The sequence below is a fragment of the Bacillus rossius genome, chromosome 6 (genome assembly GCF_032445375.1).
Source record: "Bacillus rossius redtenbacheri isolate Brsri chromosome 6, Brsri_v3, whole genome shotgun sequence".
In the NCBI taxonomy this organism is placed as follows: domain Eukaryota; kingdom Metazoa; phylum Arthropoda; class Insecta; order Phasmatodea; family Bacillidae; genus Bacillus; species Bacillus rossius.
Window position 1 is genome coordinate 81,615,686 of NC_086334.1, and position 22,703 is coordinate 81,638,388.

Below are 22,703 nucleotides of genomic sequence, written 5' to 3' on the forward strand. Positions count from 1 at the left end.
TCTGTTGTGCAGGTGTGCTTCCTGGGTGAGTCTCTGGTGCAGGTGTGTTTCCTGGGTGAGTCTCTGGTGCAGGTGTGCCTCCTGGGTGAGTCTCTGGTGCAGGTGTGTTTCCTGGGTGAGTCTCTGGTGCAGGTGTGCCTCCTGGGTGAGTCTTTGGTGCCGGTGTGCCTCCTGGGTGAGTCTCTGGTGCAGGTGTGCCTCCTGGGTGAGTCTCTGGTGCAGGTGTGCAACCTGGGTGAATCTCTGGTGCAGGTGTGCCTCCTGGGTGAGTCTCTGGTGCAGGTGTGCTTCTTGGGTGAGTCTCTTGTGCAGGTGTGTTTCCTGGGTGAGTCTCTGGTGCAGGTGTGCCTCCTGGGTGAGTCTCTGGTGCAGGTGTGCCTCCTGGGTGAGTCTCTGGTGCAGGTGTGTTTCCTGGGTGAGTCTCTGGTGCAGGTGCTCCTCCTGGGTGAGTCTCTGGTGCTGGTGTTCTTCCTGGGTGAGTCTCTGGTGCAGGTGTGCCTCCTAAGTGAGTCTCTGGTGCAGGTGTGTTTCCTAGGTGAGTCTCTGGTGCAGGTATGCCTCCTGGGTGAGTCTCCGGTGCAGCTGTGCCTCCTGGGTGAGTCTCTGGTGCAGGTGTGTTTCCTGGGTGAGTCTCTGGTGCAGGTGTGCCTCTTGGGTGAGTCTCTGGTGCAGGTGTGCCTCCTGGGTGAGTCTCTGGTGCAGGTGTGCCTCCTGGGTGAGTCTCTGGTGCAGGTGTGTTTCCTGGGTGAGTCTCTGGTGCAGGTGTGCCTCCTGGGTGAGTCTCTGGTGCAGGTGTGCCTTCTGGGTGAGTCTCTGGTGCAGGTGTGACTCCTGGGTGAGTCTCTGGTGCAGGTGTGCCTCCTGGGTGAGTCTCTGGTGCAGGTGTGCTTCCTGGGTGAGTCTCTGGTGCAGGTGTGCCTCCTGGGTGAGTCTCTGGTGAAGGTGTGCCTCCTGCGTGAGTCTCTGGTGCAGGTGTGCCTCCTGGGTGAGTCTCTGGTGGAGGTTGTCTTTCTGGGTGAGACTCTGGTCCAGGTGTGTTTCCTGGGTGAGTCTCTGGTGCAAGTGTGCCTCCTGGGTGAGTCTTGGTGCAGGTGTGCTTCCTGGGTGAGTCTCTGGTGCAGGTGTGCTTCCTGGGTCAGTCTCTGGTGCAGGTGTGCCTCCTGTGTGAGTCTCTGGTGCAGGTGTGCCTCCTGGGTGAGTCTCTGGTGCAGGTGTGCTTCCTGGGTGAGTCTCTAGTGCAGGTGTGTTTCCTGGGTGAGTCTCTGGTGCATCTGTGCCTTCTGGGTGAGTCTCTGTTGCAGGTGTGCCTCCTGGGTAAGTCTCTGGTGCAGGTGTGCCTCCTGGGTGAGTCTCTGGTGCAGGTCTGCTTCCTGGGTAAGTCTCTGTTTCAGGTGTGTTTCTTAGGTGAGTCTCTGGTGCAGGTGTGCTTCCTGGGTAAGTCTCTAATGCAGGTGTGTCTCCCGGCTGTGTCTCTGGTGCAGGTGTGCCTCCTGGGTGATTCTCTGGTGCAGGTGTGCCTCCTGGGTAAGTCTCTGGTGCAGGTGTGCTTCCTGGGTGAGTCTCTGGTGCAGGTGTGCTTCCTGGGTGAGTCTCTGGTGCAGGTGTGCCTCCTGGTGAGTCTCTGGTGCAGGTGTGCCTCCCGTGTGAGTCTCTGGTGCAGGTGTGAGTCCTGGGTGAGTCTCTGGTGCAAGTGTGTTTCCTGGGTGAGTCTCTGGTGCAGGTGTGCCTCCTGGGTGAGTCTCTGGTGCAGATGTGCCTCCTGGGTGAGTCTCTGGTGCAGGTGTGTTTCCTGGGTGAGTCTCTGGTGCAGGTGTGTTTCCTGGGTGAGTCTCTGGTGCAGGTGTGCTTCCTGGGTGAGTCACTGGTGCAGGTGTGCTTCCTGGGTGAGTCTCTGGTGCAGGTATGTTTCCTGGGTGAGTCTCTGGTGCAGGTGTGCCTCCTGAGTGAGTCTCTGGTGCCGGTGTGCCTCCTGGGTGAGTCTCTGGTGCAGGTGTGCCTCCTGGGTGAGTCACTGGTGCAGGTGTGCTTCCTGGGTGAATCTCTGGTGCAGGTGTGTTTCCTGGGTGAGTCTCTGGTGCAGGTGTGTTTCCTGGGTGAGTCTCTGGTGCAGGTGTGCTTCCTGGGTGAGTCTCTGGTGCAGGTGTGCCTCCTGGGTGTGTCTCTGGTGCAGGTGTGTTTCCTGGGTGAGTCTCTGGTGCAGGTGGGCCTCCTGGGTGAGTCTCTGGTGCAGGTGTGCCTCCTGGGTGAGTCTCTGGTGCAGGTGTGCCTCCTGGGTGAGTCTCTGGTGCAGGTGTGTTTCCTGGGTGAGTCTCTGGTGCAGGTGTGCTTCCTGGGTGAGTCTCTGGTGCAGGTGTGCCTCCTGGGTGAGTCTCTGGTGCAAGTGTGCCTCCTGGGTGAGTCTCTGGTGCAGGTGTGCCTCCTGGGTGAGTCTCTGGTGCAGATGTGTCTCCTAGGTGAGTCTCTGGTGCAGGTGTGTCTCCTGGGTGAGTCTCTGGTGCAAGTGTGCCTCCTGGGTGAGTCTCTGGTGCAGGTGTGCCTCCTGGGTGAGGTTCTGGTGCAGATGTGCCTCCTAGGTGAGTCTCTGGTGCAGGTGTGTTTCCTGGGTGAGTCTGTGGTGCAGGTGTGCTTCCTGGGTGAGTCTCTGGTGCAGGTGTGTTTCCTGGTTGAGTCTCTGGTGCAGGTGTGCCTCCTGGGTGAGTCTCTGGTGCAGGTGTGTTTCCTAGGTGAGTCTCTGGTGCAGGTGTGCCTCCTGGGTGAGTCTCTGGTGCCGGTGTGCCTCCTGGGTGAGTCTCTGATGCAGGTGTGCCTCCTGGGTGAGTCTCTGGTGCAGGTGTGCAACCTGGGTGAATCTCTGGTGCAGGTGTGCCTCCTGGGTGAGTCTCTGGTGCAGGTGTGCTTCTTGGGTGAGTCTCTTGTGCAGGTGTGTTTCCTGGGTGAGTCTCTGGTGCAGGTGTGCCTCCTGGGTGAGTCTCTGGTGCAGGTGTGCCTCCTGGGTGAGTCTCTGGTGCAGGTGTGTTTCCTGGGTGAGTCTCTGGTGCAGGTGCTCCTCCTGGGTCGAGTCTCTGGTGCTGGTGTGCTTCCTGGTTGAGTCTCTGGTGCAGGTGTGCCTCCTGGGTGAGTCTCTGGTGCAGGTGTGTTTCCTAGGTGAGTCTCTGGTGCAGGTATGCCTCCTGGGTAAGTCTCTGGTGCAGCTGTGCCTCCTGGGTGAGTCTCTGGTGCAGGTGTGTTTCCTGGGTGAGTCTCTGGTGCAGGTGTGCCTCTTGGGTGAGTCTCTGGTGCAGGTGTGCCTCCTGGGTGAGTCTCTGGTGCAGGTGTGCCTCCTGGGTGAGTCTCTGGTGCAGGTGTGTTTCCTGGGTGAGTCTCTAGTGCAGGTGTGCCTCCTGGGTGAGTCTCTGGTGCAGGTGTGCCTCCTATGTGAGTCTCTGGTGCAGGTGTGACTCCTGGGTGAGTCTCTGGTGCAGGTGTGCCTCCTGGGTGAGTCTCTGGTGCAGGTGTGCTTCCTGGGTGAGTCTCTGGTGCAGGTGTGCCTCCTGGGTGAGTCTCTGGTGCAGGTGTGCCTCCTGCGTGAGTCTCTGGTGCAGGTGTGCCTCCTGGGTGAGTCTCTGGTGGAGGTTGTCTTTCTGGGTGAGACTCTGGTGCAGGTGTGTTTCCTGGGTGAGTCTCTGGTGCAAGTGTGCCTCCTGGGTGAGTCTTGGTGCAGGTGTGCCTCCTGGGTGAGTCTCTGGTGCAGGTGTGCTTCCTGGGTGAGTCTCTGGTGCAGGTGTGCCTCCTGTGTGAGTCTCTGGTGCAGGTGTGCCTCCTGGGTGAGTCTCTGGTGCAGGTGTGCTTCCTGGGTGAGTCTCTGGTGCAGGTGTGTTTCCTGGGTGAGTCTCTGGTGCATCTGTGCCTCCTGGGTGAGTCTCTGGTGCAGGTGTGCCTCCTGGGTAAGTCTCTGGTGCAGGTGTGCCTCCTGGGTGAGTCTTTGGTGCAGGTGTGCCTCCTGGGTGAGTCTCTGGTGCAGGTGTGCCTCCTGGGTGAGTCTTGGTGCAGTTGTTCCTCCTGGGTGAGTCTCTGGTGCAGGTGTGTTTCCTGGGTGAGTCTCTGGTGCAGGTGTGCCTCCTGGGTGAGTCTCTGGTGCAGGTGTGCCTCCTGGGTGAGTCTGTGGTGCAGGTGTGCCTCCTGGGTGAGTCTCTGGTGCAGGTGTGCCTCCTGGGTGAGTCTTGGTGCAGGTGTGCCTCCTGGGTGAGTCTTGGTGCAGGTGTGCCTCCTGGGTGAGTCTCTGGTGCAGGTGTGCTTCCTGGGTGAGTCTCTGGTGCAGGTGTGCCTCCTGGGTGAGTCTCTGGTGCAGGTGTGCCTCCTGCGTGAGTCTCTGGTGCAGGTGTGCCTCCTGGGTGAGTCTCTGGTGGAGGTTGTCTTTCTGGGTGAGACTCTGGTGCAGGTGTGTTTCCTGGGTGAGTCTCTGGTGCAAGTGTGCCTCCTGGGTGAGTCTTGGTGCAGGTGTGCCTCCTGGGTGAGTCTCTGGTGCAGGTGTGCTTCCTGGGTGAGTCTCTGGTGCAGGTGTGCCTCCTGTGTGAGTCTCTGGTGCAGGTGTGCCTCCTGGGTGAGTCTCTGGTGCAGGTGTGCTTCCTGGGTGAGTCTCTGGTGCAGGTGTGTTTCCTGGGTGAGTCTCTGGTGCATCTGTGCCTCCTGGGTGAGTCTCTGGTGCAGGTGTGCCTCCTGGGTAAGTCTCTGGTGCAGGTGTGCCTCCTGGGTGAGTCTCTGGTGCAGGTGTGCCTCCTGGGTGAGTCTCTGGTGCAGGTGTGCCTCCTGGGTGAGTCTTGGTGCAGTTGTGCCTCCTGGGTGAGTCTCTGGTGCAGGTGTGTTTCCTGGGTGAGTCTCTGGTGCAGGTGTGCCTCCTGGGTGAGTCTCTGGTGCAGGTGTGCCTCCTGGGTGAGTCTCTGGTGCAGGTGTGCCTCCTGGGTGAGTCTTGGTGCAGGTGTGCCTCCTGGGTGAGTCTCTGGTGCAGATGTGCCTCCTAGGTGAGTCTCTAGTGCAGGTGTGTTTCCTGGGTGAGTCTCTGGTGCACGTTTGCCTCCTGGGTGAGTCTCTGGTGCTGGTGTGCCTCCTGGGTGAGTCTTTGGTGCAGATGTGCCTCCTAGGTGAGTCTCTGGTGCAGGTGTGTTTCCTGGGTGAGTCTGTTGTGCAGGTGTGCTTCCTGGGTGAGTCTCTGGTGCAGGTGTGTTTCCTGGGTGAGTCTCTGGTGCAGGTGTGCCTCCTGGGTGAGTCTCTGGTGCAGGTGTGTTTCCTGGGTGAGTCTCTGGTGCAGGTGTGCCTCCTGGGTGAGTCTTTGGTGCCGGTGTGCCTCCTGGGTGAGTCTCTGGTGCAGGTGTGCCTCCTGGGTGAGTCTCTGGTGCAGGTGTGCAACCTGGGTGAATCTCTGGTGCAGGTGTGCCTCCTGGGTGAGTCTCTGGTGCAGGTGTGCTTCTTGGGTGAGTCTCTTGTGCAGGTGTGTTTCCTGGGTGAGTCTCTGGTGCAGGTGTGCCTCCTGGGTGAGTCTCTGGTGCAGGTGTGCCTCCTGGGTGAGTCTCTGGTGCAGGTGTGTTTCCTGGGTGAGTCTCTGGTGCAGGTGCTCCTCCTGGGTGAGTCTCTGGTGCTGGTGTTCTTCCTGGGTGAGTCTCTGGTGCAGGTGTGCCTCCTAAGTGAGTCTCTGGTGCAGGTGTGTTTCCTAGGTGAGTCTCTGGTGCAGGTATGCCTCCTGGGTGAGTCTCCGGTGCAGCTGTGCCTCCTGGGTGAGTCTCTGGTGCAGGTGTGTTTCCTGGGTGAGTCTCTGGTGCAGGTGTGCCTCTTGGGTGAGTCTCTGGTGCAGGTGTGCCTCCTGGGTGAGTCTCTGGTGCAGGTGTGCCTCCTGGGTGAGTCTCTGGTGCAGGTGTGTTTCCTGGGTGAGTCTCTGGTGCAGGTGTGCCTCCTGGGTGAGTCTCTGGTGCAGGTGTGCCTTCTGGGTGAGTCTCTGGTGCAGGTGTGACTCCTGGGTGAGTCTCTGGTGCAGGTGTGCCTCCTGGGTGAGTCTCTGGTGCAGGTGTGCTTCCTGGGTGAGTCTCTGGTGCAGGTGTGCCTCCTGGGTGAGTCTCTGGTGAAGGTGTGCCTCCTGCGTGAGTCTCTGGTGCAGGTGTGCCTCCTGGGTGAGTCTCTGGTGGAGGTTGTCTTTCTGGGTGAGACTCTGGTCCAGGTGTGTTTCCTGGGTGAGTCTCTGGTGCAAGTGTGCCTCCTGGGTGAGTCTTGGTGCAGGTGTGCTTCCTGGGTGAGTCTCTGGTGCAGGTGTGCTTCCTGGGTCAGTCTCTGGTGCAGGTGTGCCTCCTGTGTGAGTCTCTGGTGCAGGTGTGCCTCCTGGGTGAGTCTCTGGTGCAGGTGTGCTTCCTGGGTGAGTCTCTAGTGCAGGTGTGTTTCCTGGGTGAGTCTCTGGTGCATCTGTGCCTTCTGGGTGAGTCTCTGTTGCAGGTGTGCCTCCTGGGTAAGTCTCTGGTGCAGGTGTGCCTCCTGGGTGAGTCTCTGGTGCAGGTCTGCTTCCTGGGTAAGTCTCTGTTTCAGGTGTGTTTCTTAGGTGAGTCTCTGGTGCAGGTGTGCTTCCTGGGTAAGTCTCTAATGCAGGTGTGTCTCCTGGCTGTGTCTCTGGTGCAGGTGTGCCTCCTGGGTGATTCTCTGGTGCAGGTGTGCCTCCTGGGTAAGTCTCTGGTGCAGGTGTGCTTCCTGGGTGAGTCTCTGGTGCAGGTGTGCTTCCTGGGTGAGTCTCTGGTGCAGGTGTGCCTCCTGGTGAGTCTCTGGTGCAGGTGTGCCTCCCGTGTGAGTCTCTGGTGCAGGTGTGAGTCCTGGGTGAGTCTCTGGTGCAAGTGTGTTTCCTGGGTGAGTCTCTGGTGCAGGTGTGCCTCCTGGGTGAGTCTCTGGTGCAGATGTGCCTCCTGGGTGAGTCTCTGGTGCAGGTGTGTTTCCTGGGTGAGTCTCTGGTGCAGGTGTGTTTCCTGGGTGAGTCTCTGGTGCAGGTGTGCTTCCTGGGTGAGTCACTGGTGCAGGTGTGCTTCCTGGGTGAGTCTCTGGTGCAGGTATGTTTCCTGGGTGAGTCTCTGGTGCAGGTGTGCCTCCTGAGTGAGTCTCTGGTGCCGGTGTGCCTCCTGGGTGAGTCTCTGGTGAAGGTGTGCCTCCTGGGTGAGTCACTTGTGCAGGTGTGCCTCCTGGGTGAATCTCTGGTGCAGGTGTGTTTCCTGGGTGAGTCTCTGGTGCAGGTGTGTTTCCTGGGTGAGTCTCTGGTGCAGGTGTGCTTCCTGGGTGAGTCTCTGGTGCAGGTGTGCCTCCTGGGTGTGTCTCTGGTGCAGGTGTGTTTCCTGGGTGAGTCTCTGGTGCAGGTGGGCCTCCTGGGTGAGTCTCTGGTGCAGGTGTGCCTCCTGGGTGAGTCTCTGGTGCAGGTGTGCCTCCTGGGTGAGTCTCTGGTGCAGGTGTGTTTCCTGGGTGAGTCTCTGGTGCAGGTGTGCTTCCTGGGTGAGTCTCTGGTGCAGGTGTGCCTCCTGGGTGAGTCTCTGGTGCAAGTGTGCCTCCTGGGTGAGTCTCTGGTGCAGGTGTGCCTCCTGGGTGAGTCTCTGGTGCAGATGTGTCTCCTAGGTGAGTCTCTGGTGCAGGTGTGTCTCCTGGGTGAGTCTCTGGTGCAAGTGTGCCTCCTGGGTGAGTCTCTGGTGCAGGTGTGCCTCCTGGGTGAGGTTCTGGTGCAGATGTGCCTCCTAGGTGAGTCTCTGGTGCAGGTGTGTTTCCTGGGTGAGTCTGTGGTGCAGGTGTGCTTCCTGGGTGAGTCTCTGGTGCAGGTGTGTTTCCTGGTTGAGTCTCTGGTGCAGGTGTGCCTCCTGGGTGAGTCTCTGGTGCAGGTGTGTTTCCTGGGTGAGTCTCTGGTGCAGGTGTGCCTCCTGGGTGAGTCTCTGGTGCCGGTGTGCCTCCTGGGTGAGTCTCTGATGCAGGTGTGCCTCCTGGGTGAGTCTCTGGTGCAGGTGTGCAACCTGGGTGAATCTCTGGTGCAGGTGTGCCTCCTGGGTGAGTCTCTGGTGCAGGTGTGCTTCTTGGGTGAGTCTCTTGTGCAGGTGTGTTTCCTGGGTGAGTCTCTGGTGCAGGTGTGCCTCCTGGGTGAGTCTCTGGTGCAGGTGTGCCTCCTGGGTGAGTCTCTGGTGCAGGTGTGTTTCCTGGGTGAGTCTCTGGTGCAGGTGCTCCTCCTGGGTCGAGTCTCTGGTGCTGGTGTGCTTCCTGGTTGAGTCTCTGGTGCAGGTGTGCCTCCTGGGTGAGTCTCTGGTGCAGGTGTGTTTCCTAGGTGAGTCTCTGGTGCAGGTATGCCTCCTGGGTAAGTCTCTGGTGCAGCTGTGCCTCCTGGGTGAGTCTCTGGTGCAGGTGTGTTTCCTGGGTGAGTCTCTGGTGCAGGTGTGCCTCTTGGGTGAGTCTCTGGTGCAGGTGTGCCTCCTGGGTGAGTCTCTGGTGCAGGTGTGCCTCCTGGGTGAGTCTCTGGTGCAGGTGTGTTTCCTGGGTGAGTCTCTGGTGCAGGTGTGCCTCCTGGGTGAGTCTCTGGTGCAGGTGTGCCTCCTATGTGAGTCTCTGGTGCAGGTGTGACTCCTGGGTGAGTCTCTGGTGCAGGTGTGCCTCCTGGGTGAGTCTCTGGTGCAGGTGTGCTTCCTGGGTGAGTCTCTGGTGCAGGTGTGCCTCCTGGGTGAGTCTCTGGTGCAGGTGTGCCTCCTGCGTGAGTCTCTGGTGCAGGTGTGCCTCCTGGGTGAGTCTCTGGTGGAGGTTGTCTTTCTGGGTGAGACTCTGGTGCAGGTGTGTTTCCTGGGTGAGTCTCTGGTGCAAGTGTGCCTCCTGGGTGAGTCTTGGTGCAGGTGTGCCTCCTGGGTGAGTCTCTGGTGCAGGTGTGCTTCCTGGGTGAGTCTCTGGTGCAGGTGTGCCTCCTGTGTGAGTCTCTGGTGCAGGTGTGCCTCCTGGGTGAGTCTCTGGTGCAGGTGTGCTTCCTGGGTGAGTCTCTGGTGCAGGTGTGTTTCCTGGGTGAGTCTCTGGTGCATCTGTGCCTCCTGGGTGAGTCTCTGGTGCAGGTGTGCCTCCTGGGTAAGTCTCTGGTGCAGGTGTGCCTCCTGGGTGAGTCTTTGGTGCAGGTGTGCCTCCTGGGTGAGTCTCTGGTGCAGGTGTGCCTCCTGGGTGAGTCTTGGTGCAGTTGTTCCTCCTGGGTGAGTCTCTGGTGCAGGTGTGTTTCCTGGGTGAGTCTCTGGTGCAGGTGTGCCTCCTGGGTGAGTCTCTGGTGCAGGTGTGCCTCCTGGGTGAGTCTGTGGTGCAGGTGTGCCTCCTGGGTGAGTCTCTGGTGCAGGTGTGCCTCCTGGGTGAGTCTTGGTGCAGGTGTGCCTCCTGGGTGAGTCTTGGTGCAGGTGTGCCTCCTGGGTGAGTCTCTGGTGCAGGTGTGCTTCCTGGGTGAGTCTCTGGTGCAGGTGTGCCTCCTGGGTGAGTCTCTGGTGCAGGTGTGCCTCCTGCGTGAGTCTCTGGTGCAGGTGTGCCTCCTGGGTGAGTCTCTGGTGGAGGTTGTCTTTCTGGGTGAGACTCTGGTGCAGGTGTGTTTCCTGGGTGAGTCTCTGGTGCAAGTGTGCCTCCTGGGTGAGTCTTGGTGCAGGTGTGCCTCCTGGGTGAGTCTCTGGTGCAGGTGTGCTTCCTGGGTGAGTCTCTGGTGCAGGTGTGCCTCCTGTGTGAGTCTCTGGTGCAGGTGTGCCTCCTGGGTGAGTCTCTGGTGCAGGTGTGCTTCCTGGGTGAGTCTCTGGTGCAGGTGTGTTTCCTGGGTGAGTCTCTGGTGCATCTGTGCCTCCTGGGTGAGTCTCTGGTGCAGGTGTGCCTCCTGGGTAAGTCTCTGGTGCAGGTGTGCCTCCTGGGTGAGTCTCTGGTGCAGGTGTGCCTCCTGGGTGAGTCTCTCGTGCAGGTGTGCCTCCTGGGTGAGTCTTGGTGCAGTTGTGCCTCCTGGGTGAGTCTCTGGTGCAGGTGTGTTTCCTGGGTGAGTCTCTGGTGCAGGTGTGCCTCCTGGGTGAGTCTCTGGTGCATGTGTGCCTCCTGGGTGAGTCTCTGGATCAGGTGTGCCTCCTGGGTGAGTCTTGGTGCAGGTGTGCCTCCTGGGTGAGTCTTGGTGCAGGTGTGCCTCCTGGGTGAGTCTCTGGTGCAGGTGTGCTTCCTGGGTGAGTCTGTGGTGCAGGTGTGTTTCCTGGGTGAGTCTCTGGTGCAGGTGTGCCTCCTGGGTGAGTCTCTGGTGCAGGTGTGCTTCCTGGGTGAGTCTCTGGAGCAGGTGTGTTTCCTAGGTGAGTCTCTGGTGCAGGTGTGTTTCCTGGGTGAGTCTGTGGTGCAGGTGTGTTTCCTAGGTGAGTCTGTGGTGCAGGTGTGTTTTCTGGGTGAGTCTGTGGTGCAGGTGTGTTTCCTAGGTGAGTCTGTGGTGCAGGTGTGTTTCCTAGGTGAGTCTCTGGTGCAGGTGTGCCTCCTGGGTGAGTCTCTGGTGCAGGTGTGCCTCCTGGGTGAGTCTCTGGTGCAGGTGTGTTTCCTAGGTGAGTCTTTGGTGCAGGTGTGCCTCCTGGGTGAGTCTCTGGTGCAGGTGTACATACTAGGTGAGTCCCTTCTAGTCTCCTTTCGATCTTAAGTTTTCGTTATTTACCACGGCTCCCTGGCGATTACAGGTAGAGTTATTATCCATTCATAACTCCGTCGCTTTATTTTTTACTTGGCAATAAATTTTGCTGGTTTATATAGAACATCCTCGGAGAAAACTGTTTCACGGAACATGTGCTCCGCTTCCTCCTTATGATATATTAGGTCGTGGTTATTGGTAGGTGTTTTGATTTTTTTCATTCTGCGATTTATTTTATACTTACTACGGGAACTCCACAATTATAAATGTTGTTTGTTTTCCGCTATTTTAGCTGTGCTGTTTGTTCGATACAAACTTGATTTAACAGAACTTAACAATAAACTGGGAAATGAAAATTTGAGGCTTTAATAGGGATACAATTTCATCTTATATACTAATAATAAAACTGTTCTAGGTAAACATTTTGTAAATGAAGAAAATGTATAGAAATTACCAGTTAAAAATATTCAGTATTAGTAATTATATTTTTTATTTTATTTATCTGTTTTTCTGTTATTTGGAACATCAATCGAAAACTACTCGACAGATTTTGATGAGATGTTTTAATTAGAAAGGTTTTTTAGTAACTTAAAATCTAGGCTATATAAAGTTACAAAATTTCACCCCTTAGGGGTGACCAAAGAGTGAATATGGTTTAAAGATAATAATTATCTATCTCTGAAACTAATACAGCTTAAAAATAGATTTTTTTGGTACCAACAATTAACATACAAATAAGCCAACGGAAAAATTAAAATTTTGCGAAAATCAACTTATAAGAGGTGAAAAAGAGGTATGAATGTTTTAAAGATAAATAATTATATTAACGAACATCTTCAATCAATTAAAATTATATCGTGTACTAATAATAAACATACGATAACTACCAATCAGAATTTTTATATTTGGCGAAATTAAATCCCCATGATATTATAATGGTGTAAGTAGGTTTTTATGATTCATGATTATATCTCAAAAGATAATAAAGTATGATAATGATTTTGGGTACCGATGATAACAATACGAAAATTACCAACCATTTTAATTTTTTCTGGAACTAAATCCCCAAGGTGTGAAAAGGGTGTACTTATTCTTTTAAGATTAATCATTTTTACTCAGAATTTAATAAAGCATTATAAATGATATTGGGTACCAATAATAAACAAACAAAAACAACAAATAACAATCTTTATATTTAACAAATTGATTACCCTACGGGGTGAAAAATGGGTAAGTAAGATTTTGAAATTATCATTTATATCTCCAAACTTAACAAATTAAATAAATTATATTATGTACCAATAATAAAAAAATAAATATTACCAATCAATATTATTTTATTTTTGGAAATAGAATCCCTAAGGCGTGAATAAGTTAAATATGTTTTTAAGATTGATAATAATGTATCGAAGTTAATTTTAGAGTACTAAATTTTTTTGCCACAATTATGAATATAAAATAACTAACATTTAATAATTTTACAATTTTTTTAAATTCAATACATATTGATTTAAAAAGAGGTAAATATTAATTTTTAGATCATTAACAATTTCTCCTTAATTAATTAAGCATAAACAAAAGTTACAAGGGCCCAATAATAAACATACGAAATATGAAAACTATTTTTACCATTTGGCAAAATGCAACATCTAAGGTATGAAAACGGGTAAATTTAATTTTAAGATTATTTATTATATTCTATATTGTGACGTGACTCCGTCAGACGTCCCGCGTACACCTATACACATAACAATAAATAACCTATAACATTTGGGGGGTGGTAGCTGTTGGTAAGCATGGTACTCGAGATCAAGTCTTCTCCCTATACAGGAAGTGTAGGGTATAATTTATGTACTGAAAAGAAACATGATTAGTTCATTCAAGCATAGATTTTATTCACTAGGATAATAAATAAAAAATAATAATAATCAAACAAATATTTGATCAACAAATTAATAATAAATCATTTTACAATGGGATGGGATTAACGAATAAATAAATACATTAAATACACATTAAAGTGACGTCAGCCGGCAAACAATTATCTCTACCACAACATGGCCGTCGTCGCAGCTCCGCTGAGGAACAGTACACTTCCCAGTTACCACTACATACATGCTTATAACCAGACGTCGATTTTTCCCAAAAAAACAAATAATAAATAATAGAGGTGGAACAATATTACATTATTACTTAAAAGATTAAGACGAAGATCGTCCAAGAAATGATCGTTGCGAACGAGCCATGGCCAACCACTTACCCTCTGACTTGAGGCGAAGCAAAGTAGTTTCAAACCGACGCGGACCCTGCTTCCAGAGAGGTCCCCAGGCAAAAAGCCTCGGCCCCTCCCTGGAAGGAGGTTTTAACTACAAAACTAGGCCATGCCGGAAAAACAAAAAAAAAAAACACGAACACCTGGAAAACTTATCCACAAGGCAACTCGCGGTCCCCTCCCTTCCCACAAGGAAAAAATGAAAAACAAGTGAAGACAGCTATTCCTTCTGCGCAGGCGCGAGCGAGTTTCCCCCTCTCCCTCTTGCGCTGCTCGATTGTTAATTTTCCGTCTACGTTTCCAAACTTGGACGCAAGATGGCATCACTAATCAGGACAGAGTCCTCGAAACGAGTACACAAAAGCCTCGCGCGACAAACAAGAGACTAGCGTAGCGCAGCAGGTTTTTCTGGAACGGCGTGTTGCAACCTCTCAGCAGGCCCTGGCCAGCGACCCACGAGAATTAGCAACCCACGCAGCCTCGCAAAAGCCCGCGGCGCTTGCAAACTTCAATTGCAGTAACCTATATTCCCATACTCGCGTGTCGAAATCAACCGGCCGAGCCTGTAAACGCGCACGTACACCAACACGTTAACAAAAGTAAACTAAATTTAAGAAAAAAAAAGTAATAAAATTTCCAGACCGCGACATTACCCCGGTCTGTAAGGGCTTAATGCCCCACAAGCCATAAAAAAAAATTCCTAACAATGAAAAAAAAAAGGGGCAAAGAATTACAAGTTAAATGCCTACTAGAACAAGACAGTGCACGAAGGTTAGGTTTTACCACAACAATTAATTCCAAAGTCTAAACTGAAAAAGTTAAACCAATACAAAATACAAAATAACCCAGGAAACAATTCTTTCCTGTAAGAATCGATGGTGGCTGGCACATCGTAAAACTACTCGTACGACATACAACTAGGAGAGGCATGAACCATGGACAGATCAGCCCTAGTTGAAGCTGGAGAGAAGAGTCCTTGAAGTGTGATCTGCAGCTCACACCCAGGATCCAGCCTTCAGAGCAGTTCTGCCCTCAGCCTGCCTTCCTCGCAGCATGTCATCGGGGATGTCTCCCCAGTGAAACTGAACAAACATTTCAACACCAGTATCAAAATCTCACCAAAGAACATTCACGACACTGTCAAGCCTATTTAAACAATTTAATTAGGGGGGGGGGATTATTTTTAATGTCATATCAAAACATTATGTTAATACAAGGTTGATAACAAACAAAAGTTAAGTATTCCATTAAGTAAAACTGTGAAGTGACCCTATTGAATAATTAGCAAACAATGTTTACATTTTATAAAGTGACTGATTAACACAAAAAGATCCACCCTACTTTAATCTTTATCAGTTCCATAAACAGCATAACTAACCAAGGATGAGTCCAGGGGCATGTTATTCTCCAACAACAACAACAAAGATGATCATAAATATGTCAATAAAATGAAACAAACACAGCTAAAGTAAAATGGGAGCTTGGCCTCCAAGAAAAACAAAGGAATGGACTATACAAGTCAGGAAAACAAAGGATAAACATCAGGAAAGGAACCTGAAATGTCCAAAGGATTAGGTGAAGTCCAAGATCTTCATAACACGCCTCTGCAGCTACTTGCTACAGAACAGAAAAAAAAATAGCATTGTCACTGGTTGGCCGAGAGTAACTGATTTCTTCGTTCGGCACAAGTCGACGAAAACGAGCCCCATGCTGATCCGTTTCTTCATTCTTTTAAGACAGAAAGTTCACATACACACAGCAACCGATTTGGGAAGGGGCTTCCACAGTATAACTCCTCATGAGTTATAAGCAGCCCACCACACAACAGGGGAGGAAACAGTAGTCCATCTCCCACACAAGTTCAATGGCTGCACAACACATGGTCCTCAGTCAGGAGGACATACATGGCGAAGGAAAGTTCTTCACATAACTTACGTAACGTAATCGTTAAAGTCTCTGGATGTGGTACGTCGATGCACTGTCTCTTCTTCATGAAAGAAAAAGAAAACGTAAACACTTGTTGCTAACAACTCTGCCTCACTTGAGTCTGTGGAAAATGAATTACACTGTCTTCAGAGGCACGAGTGCACACCGGTTTGGACAGGGGAGGGGATAGACCAGGAACAAGGTATCCCTACCCAGGTTAAATCAAAGTCGAGCGTAAACAAATAATTAAAAAAAAAATTAACCCTAGATTAATAATTGCTTGGTCCCCTAGATTCATCCCCGATTGTTGTCTCTTTTTTTTTATTCTTTAAACAAAAAGTAAAGCCTCTGAACTGAACAGTTAATTACAAAAACATTATAAATCCTAACCACAAAAGTGTTTAACAACTATGAGCCCTTGATGGGGAAAACAAATCAAACATAAACATCAGTTCTATAAAATTAATCACACAGGGTGAGGTAAACATGAAATTCCTCACCCGACTCACTAACCAACTTAGATTTTAATCGACAATTCTCAGAAAATTTCTCACGTAAGTTAAAGGTTTCACTTGTAGTTGCAACATCAGTCTGTACAGTAGGTGAGATTTCCTCAGTTTTCCGAAATTTCCACTTGAGTGACAACCATTTCCATAGCAGAAAAAGAATCATACACATTATGACACCAAGTATAAATACAGTTATGCTTATCTGCATTGTTAACATGACATTTTCACTAAAAGCTGATACGCGGGGGAAGGTACCAATCCCCACTAGATAAGGGTTTCTTACAACAATTAGTAATAAAGTACCACCAATCACAAATAAAGAAATACTTTGTAAATGTTTTAACAAAAAGCTTACAACTTCCACCGGGTCTAGCAGCTGTAATTCTTCGGGCCTCGCAAAGGAACGTGAAACGACCAAATTCAAGTGAGGAATAACAGAAGGCCAATCCTCGTCTAAACAATCTTCTAATGAAGGAAAAACTGTGTGTGAAGATGCTGTTAAAGGTAAAATCTTTAATTTTTTTAATTTTGACCAAGCAGCTGGAATCACATGAATCATTTGGAATTTGGCTTTAGAAAGAAAATCACACGTGTACTGCAACATGTTTGTTTTGACAGTTTATTTATTTATTATTATTTACGATTTATTTTATTTTTGTTTGCTCTATGTATAATATTATTTATTTTCAGAAACGACAATATTTGGTTATGTATGTCTATGGAAAAGTGATTCTTTGGATTTTTACCGGACTATTTGAACGATGTATTGTTGATACTCCTCTAAGGACTAATGGACTTGGAAACTGTAAACGGTAAAATTAACGCCGTTTATTTATAATGTAAATTATTATTTTGGTATTTGTTTATTTAAAATGTAAGTGAAATTTTGTTATCCGCGCAATTGTTGCGTTCGGAGTTCACGTTTTCGGTAAGAAATTAGGTAACCGAATTGGTCCTTTTAGCCAATCACGGGCCACCATTTAAAAGTTGAGTCTTACTGGTTTATTTCAGGAATAAGTAAGAAAGGGAGTTCTTAATGGCCAGCTGAATGAGCGGCAACTTCGTGACGTCGGCGATTTTAAATCCTGAAAATTAGCTATTTAGCATCAGGCATCCCGGATAGAGGATGATAATTATGAACCATTAGGGAGTTCAGAATATTTAAATAGGATTTATCTAAAAAGATAAATAACATAGGAGTGAATAACGTGAGTAATAAAAGTGCCCAGATTTTGTGCCCTAATCTTATGCACGAATCACGCAACTCCCGTTTTTACGTCACATCGCCGCCGAAACTTATTATAAATATTGATTTCATGAATTAAATTGACTTTATAGATGATTTAAATAATAATTGGACATAAATTTTACGATTTACACACTATTTAACAGACTCAGTGGTCCTATAGATGAGAGGCTCTGAGCTCTGCCGATGAACTATCTGAACCTAACTAGCCGAGGTAAATTGATTTTAAGTTCCCTAAAACATTACTTAAAAACTGTGTAGTGTCAACGAACCCGAATTAAGACTTTTGAAAATATTTAAATGTGCGCAACATAACTCCTGGTAATTGAACTTTTATTGAATTCCTATGATGTCACTGTTAAGTTAGGTTGTTGTTTCGAATATGAATAATAATTAAATATATTAATAAGATTGAAATCTTTTAAATCGGTTTTTACATTGGAATAAAATAATCATATATTTTATATATTCAAAGTGTTGTGTTATGTCATTTGCTATTTCACCTACTCTAGTGTGTATTTATGTATGTTCTTAATCAATCAAGTAACACCTAACTGTGACTTACCTTATATCAACACTACCAATGGAGAGTCACACTATTTAAGAAATAAAATTTATTACACAGTTTTTATTCAGCCCAACGTTTTAGTGTGTGTATGGAGCCTAAGTAGGAAATAACTCTACATACTTATTTGGCTACCCTAGTGTGACCTTAAACTCCTATAGTTCTCTGCACATATTAATTTGGTACTCCAAGTGCGGCCTTTTTCTTCAAGCCCAAGTAGGAATTTATTTGAAAGCACACACATAGCTATTATTATTATTATAGCTCCACACACGAATAAAGTTCATTAATTTTAAGCTCATCATTCATGTACAAGCGACAATCGCAAGGGACCTCAATGTCCACAGCGCCAGGTCGATCCGCAGCAGCTAAAAACAAGGTTTGGTTCTTATTTACTAGACACTGTACTTCTAGTTTACCAACAGGGTTAGTTAGAAAATACCGTTCAGGGCCAGCCTGCGTAATCATGAGGTGGGTTCCCGAATGGCATCTGTAAGCACACAGTTCACCAAGTTTCTCTGCAGTCACTCCCTGAAATAAAGTTTTAGTACATAGAGAACTTCCCATGGCATCACCTGAAAATCTGGGAACAAAACATAAACTGTCTTCGAAGGGACGACAATCCAACAAATTTCTACCCTGAATGGTCACCAGTTGCTCATTATTTACGGCTAAAAAGTTTGGCTCGTGCTCCAAGTGGCAAGTGTTATTTTTCCAGCGGAAAGGTACCGCAACAAACTGAAATAGTTTCCAATTGGAATTAACATGAACAATAGGTATCTTAAGTTTGACATACAAGTTCTCCTGATAAATGTGACAGCGACAAATAGGCAAATGAAAATACTTTTGTACTTGGGCAACACTAATAGTTAAACGATTCTAAACAAAGATGGGTATGGGTTAACTATTTGAAAAGTCTTTAAAAAAAATTATTAAACATACCCACAGGTACAAACCTCAATACCAAAACTAAATAATTTTACAAATTATCTCATCAATCAAAATTTAAATTATTCTAACGATCTGACCTCTGGCACCTGGTTCACGAATGGCTCCAACCTGAAATCGATGACTAGCAACATGCTTCTAAATTTTTCAAAACAACAAAAGCCAATAGATGCCTAACATCCACCTCCTGTGGATACACATTGTGGGACTCTAACCCAACAACAACAAAAAAAAAATTCTCAGTGGCAGGATTGGCTCGACCAATCATCCCTGTGGTGCTAATTCCCTGGCCCACCACTTCTACACCTCCGTGCCTCTTACACTGGTAGCCACTGCTACTTCATAAGAGCACAACATTCCCCATGCTCATTTCTCATTTACTAAGGGTCGCCTACCCTGCGAACCCAGTCACAACCAGGGCCTCCATGCCCTCACACTACAGCCCATTCCTCCAGGGTCTGTACAACATTACTCCATTAACTTCCTAAAATGGCATCTTCAACAAATAAATTTTATTAACACAAGAACCACTCAATCGAACCAGGGCCATAGCCGAAATCAACAAAAATTATGTAAGTTACTTTTAACCGTTATTAACTGTTTAACTTGCTCTCTTAGAAAAAAATAAACTCCAGAATCAACAATCATAAAATTAGACTGCCCAAAAAAAAAATACTTTTCTTTATTCACTTAAAATCTGCCTGTTATTAATAAACCACGAAAGCTGAAATGAAAATTGCATTAAACATCCTAGACAAAAATTTAAAAAAAGAATTAATGAACATGATAAGAAAAATAAAAATACTTTCACCTTAACATCTGCTATGGTCTCGTCGGGTGAAAACAGCAACACCTCGAAACAACAGCTACTGGTGGTGCCATCAGATTCACTCTGATGTGCAGCCAGCAACACCATGCTCAGTCTTCTTAGTCATGCAGCCCGTCCCAGGTCACCAATGAACTGATTACTGTAACACTACTTTCACAAAACCGATAAGAATCAAACACAAACAAAACAACTCATTAAAAAGAAAGTTTTCTCTGTATCACAAAGCTAAATACAAAATTTTGTGTAATTAAAATAAAATTGTAAATAAATAAAAATGCTTTATTACTTGTGTCAACAAGTGTATAAGGGACACTGTATTAAAAAAAACTTATTTAAATTTTAATTATGTTGAGAGAAAAAATCAAAACATTACATTCCAAGTAGAAAAAAAACAAAATAAATTCACAAATACTCAATCATAACTGTCCCCACTCACTCTATTTTTAACTTTATTACTTAAAATACTTTACTTCCAAAAACAAATTAAAAAAAATTAACTTACTTCCATTATCCTTAACACAATAAACTTTCTCATAAATTAATTCAATAAAATTTACTTTAATATGTAGGCAGGTACACTAACTCACTCTCCAACAATGATTCACATTACCCTACTTCCTAACTTTAAGAACAATTCCTTAACTTAACCCAGGGAATTTACCTCCAGGACAACCAAAAATTTCGCTGTAGTGCCTATCTTCTATAGGCCCACTACACAACAGGGGACTCTAACCCCACCAACCAAATTAATTGAAGTGGTACCCTTATCCCATACGGGATAGCCACTTCGGTACTACATGGGGAACTCCTGCCCCAAACTACTAACAACACAGGGTTCTCCCGACCCTTAACCAGTAGCCAGCCCATCTTCTATGGGTCTGCGCTACCGTCCCTACTCTCCCAGGGACACCTCAAATTGTCCCAGCTCAGCTCCACTGGCTGGACAATAACAACAACTCTCTCATCTCAAAAACTTTTCCCCTGGAGTTCATTCCCTCAACATACACAAATAAACAAACCTCACACTTTTCTCATAGCTAATCCATTCTACTGTGTACCTCCTACAATTTTGAAATGCAAAGTTAAAAAAAATTAATTATTATTAAAACAAAAATAGTTATAATGACAAATAAATAAATACTTTAAAATTATTACTCTCAACATTATTCAATTAACTCATTAAAAAAAATGGTGTATTCAATGACGCACATAAAATTAATCATTAAAAAAAAATTACTTTAAAACTCTTATCTGTATCCTTAAAAGACCAGCCGGCTGGTAAACACCGGGCCGGAACAAGCCTTGCCGCGCCGTGCCGAGCCGGACGGCGCCAAGCCGGCCGCCGCTCAAGGTCAGCGAACAGCTGAGTGTCGCGATCGACACCGCTCCACAACACATGACTTTCCTCGCCCGCAACAAGCACTGTCTACAACATTACTTAACACAAGTTTTAACATCGTTTCTAAACCAAAACTCCACACAAACTCTTAACTTCTTAACCAAAATTTAATTATGATAATTTTCAAACTTAATTAAATAATCATTAAACCGGAATTAAAAGTTACGTAATTGAAATAAATAAACCTTGATAGGTGACCTGATCAAAAAAAAGAAACTCATGACTGACTGACTGACTGACTGAGTGACTAACTTAACTAAACCAAAAACTTTTTATTCATTAAATTTAAACAAAACAACAGTAACATTACTAACAAAAATACGTGAAGCACAACGCAACACGTCCACCGCGTGCTCCCACACGACCCTGCTTGCACTGCTCTATAATAAAACATGATTAAATTCAAAAGAAAAAGAGAAGAGAAAAAAAAATAAATAAATAAAGCACAAACAACCCTACAAGAGACTATTACCCGGCGCCTCCACCACTTGTGACGTGACTCCGTCAGACGTCCCGCGTACACCTATACACATAACAATAAATAACCTATAACATTTGGGGGGTGGTAGCTGTTAGTAAGCATGGTACTCGAGATCAAGTCTTCTCCCTATACAGGAAGTGTAGGGTATAATTTATGTACTGAAAAGAAACATGATTAGTTCATTCAAGCACAGATTTTATTCACTAGGATAATAAATAAAAAATAATAATAATCAAACAAATATTTGATCAACAAATTAATAATAAATCATTTTACAATGGGATAGGATTCACGAATAAATAAATACATTAAATACACATTAAAGTGACGTCAGCCGGCAAACAATTATCTCTACCACAACATGGCCGTCGTCGCAGCTCCGCTGAGGAACAGTACACTTCCAAGTTACCACTACATACGTGCTTATAACCAGACGTCGATTTTTCCCAAAAAAACAAATAATAAATAATAGAGGTGGAACAATACTACATTATTACTTAAAAGATTAAGACGAAGATCGTCCAAGAAATGATCGTTGCGAACGAGCCATGGCCAACCACTTACCCTCTGACTTGAGGCGAAGCAAAGTAGTTTCAAACCGACGCGGACCCTGCTTCCAGAGAGGTCCCCAGGCAAAAAGCCTCGGCCCCTCCCTGGAAGGAGGTTTTAACTACAAAACTAGGCCATGCCGGAAAAACAAAAAAAAAAAACACGAACACCTGGAAAACTTATCCACAAGGCAACTCGCGGTCCCCTCCCTTCCCACAAGGAAAAAATGAAAAACAAGTGAAGACAGCTATTCCTTCTGCGCAGGCGCGAGCGAGTTTCCCCCTCTCCCTCTTGCGCTGCTCGATTGTTAATTTTCCGTCTACGTTTCCAAACTTGGACGCAAGATGGCATCACTAATCAGGACAGAGTCCTCGAAACGAGTACACAAAAGCCTCGCGCGACAAACAAGAGACTAGCGTAGCGCAGCAGGTTTTTTTTGGAATGGCGTGTTGCAACCTCTCAGCAGGCCCTGGCCAGCGACCCACGAGAATTAGCAACCCACGCAGCCTCGCAAAAGCCCGCGGCGCTTGCAAACTTCTATTGCAGTAACCTATATTCCCATACCCGCGTGTCGAAATCAACCGGCCGAGCCTGGAAACGCGCATGTACACCAACACGTTAACAAAAGTAAACTAAATTTAAGAAAAAAAAAGTAATGAAATTTCCAGACCAGGACAATATTATATAAATAATTATGTTGGGTGCCAATAAGAATCATACGGAAATTACCAACAAACAATTTTTCTAGTTAGCAAATTTCAAACCCTAAGAATTAAAAAAGGGGTATATATGTTTTTTTTTATTTTTATAGGCCAGTATTAAAGAATTTAATTAGAATGAGAAGTTGGAAACTAAAAAAGAACTTTTAAATAGATTACGTATTACTCGTTTTTTGCGTTTATAAAAATTCAGATTATTAAAAAAATTATCTCCAACACTGATAAAGTTGTTAAAAAATAAACTTTTAAATAATATTTAACGTAATAGCACGATTCTACCCCTAAGCGGTGTAAAGGGGATAATTTTGATTTAAAGAAGGAAATGAAGATTTCAAATCTACTAGAAAATTAAGAAAGTTATGTTTTAAAATTATAATTTATATCTCAAAAGCAAACAAAGCTGCATGTTAGAATCTTAGCTTAAATAACGTAAATACTTAAACACATAGTGTATTTTTACTTTTCATCGATATTGGACATTGGATGTAGTGAAACGGTGGCACGTTAGTTTTCTAGTAATAAATCATATATACAAGCTCATTGAGATTAAGGTAAGAAATTGTGCCAGAATAACGAAAAAACAAAAATTTTGTAATAACATGATTTAATTTTTACCATTTTTCTATATTTGACCGCAAATAG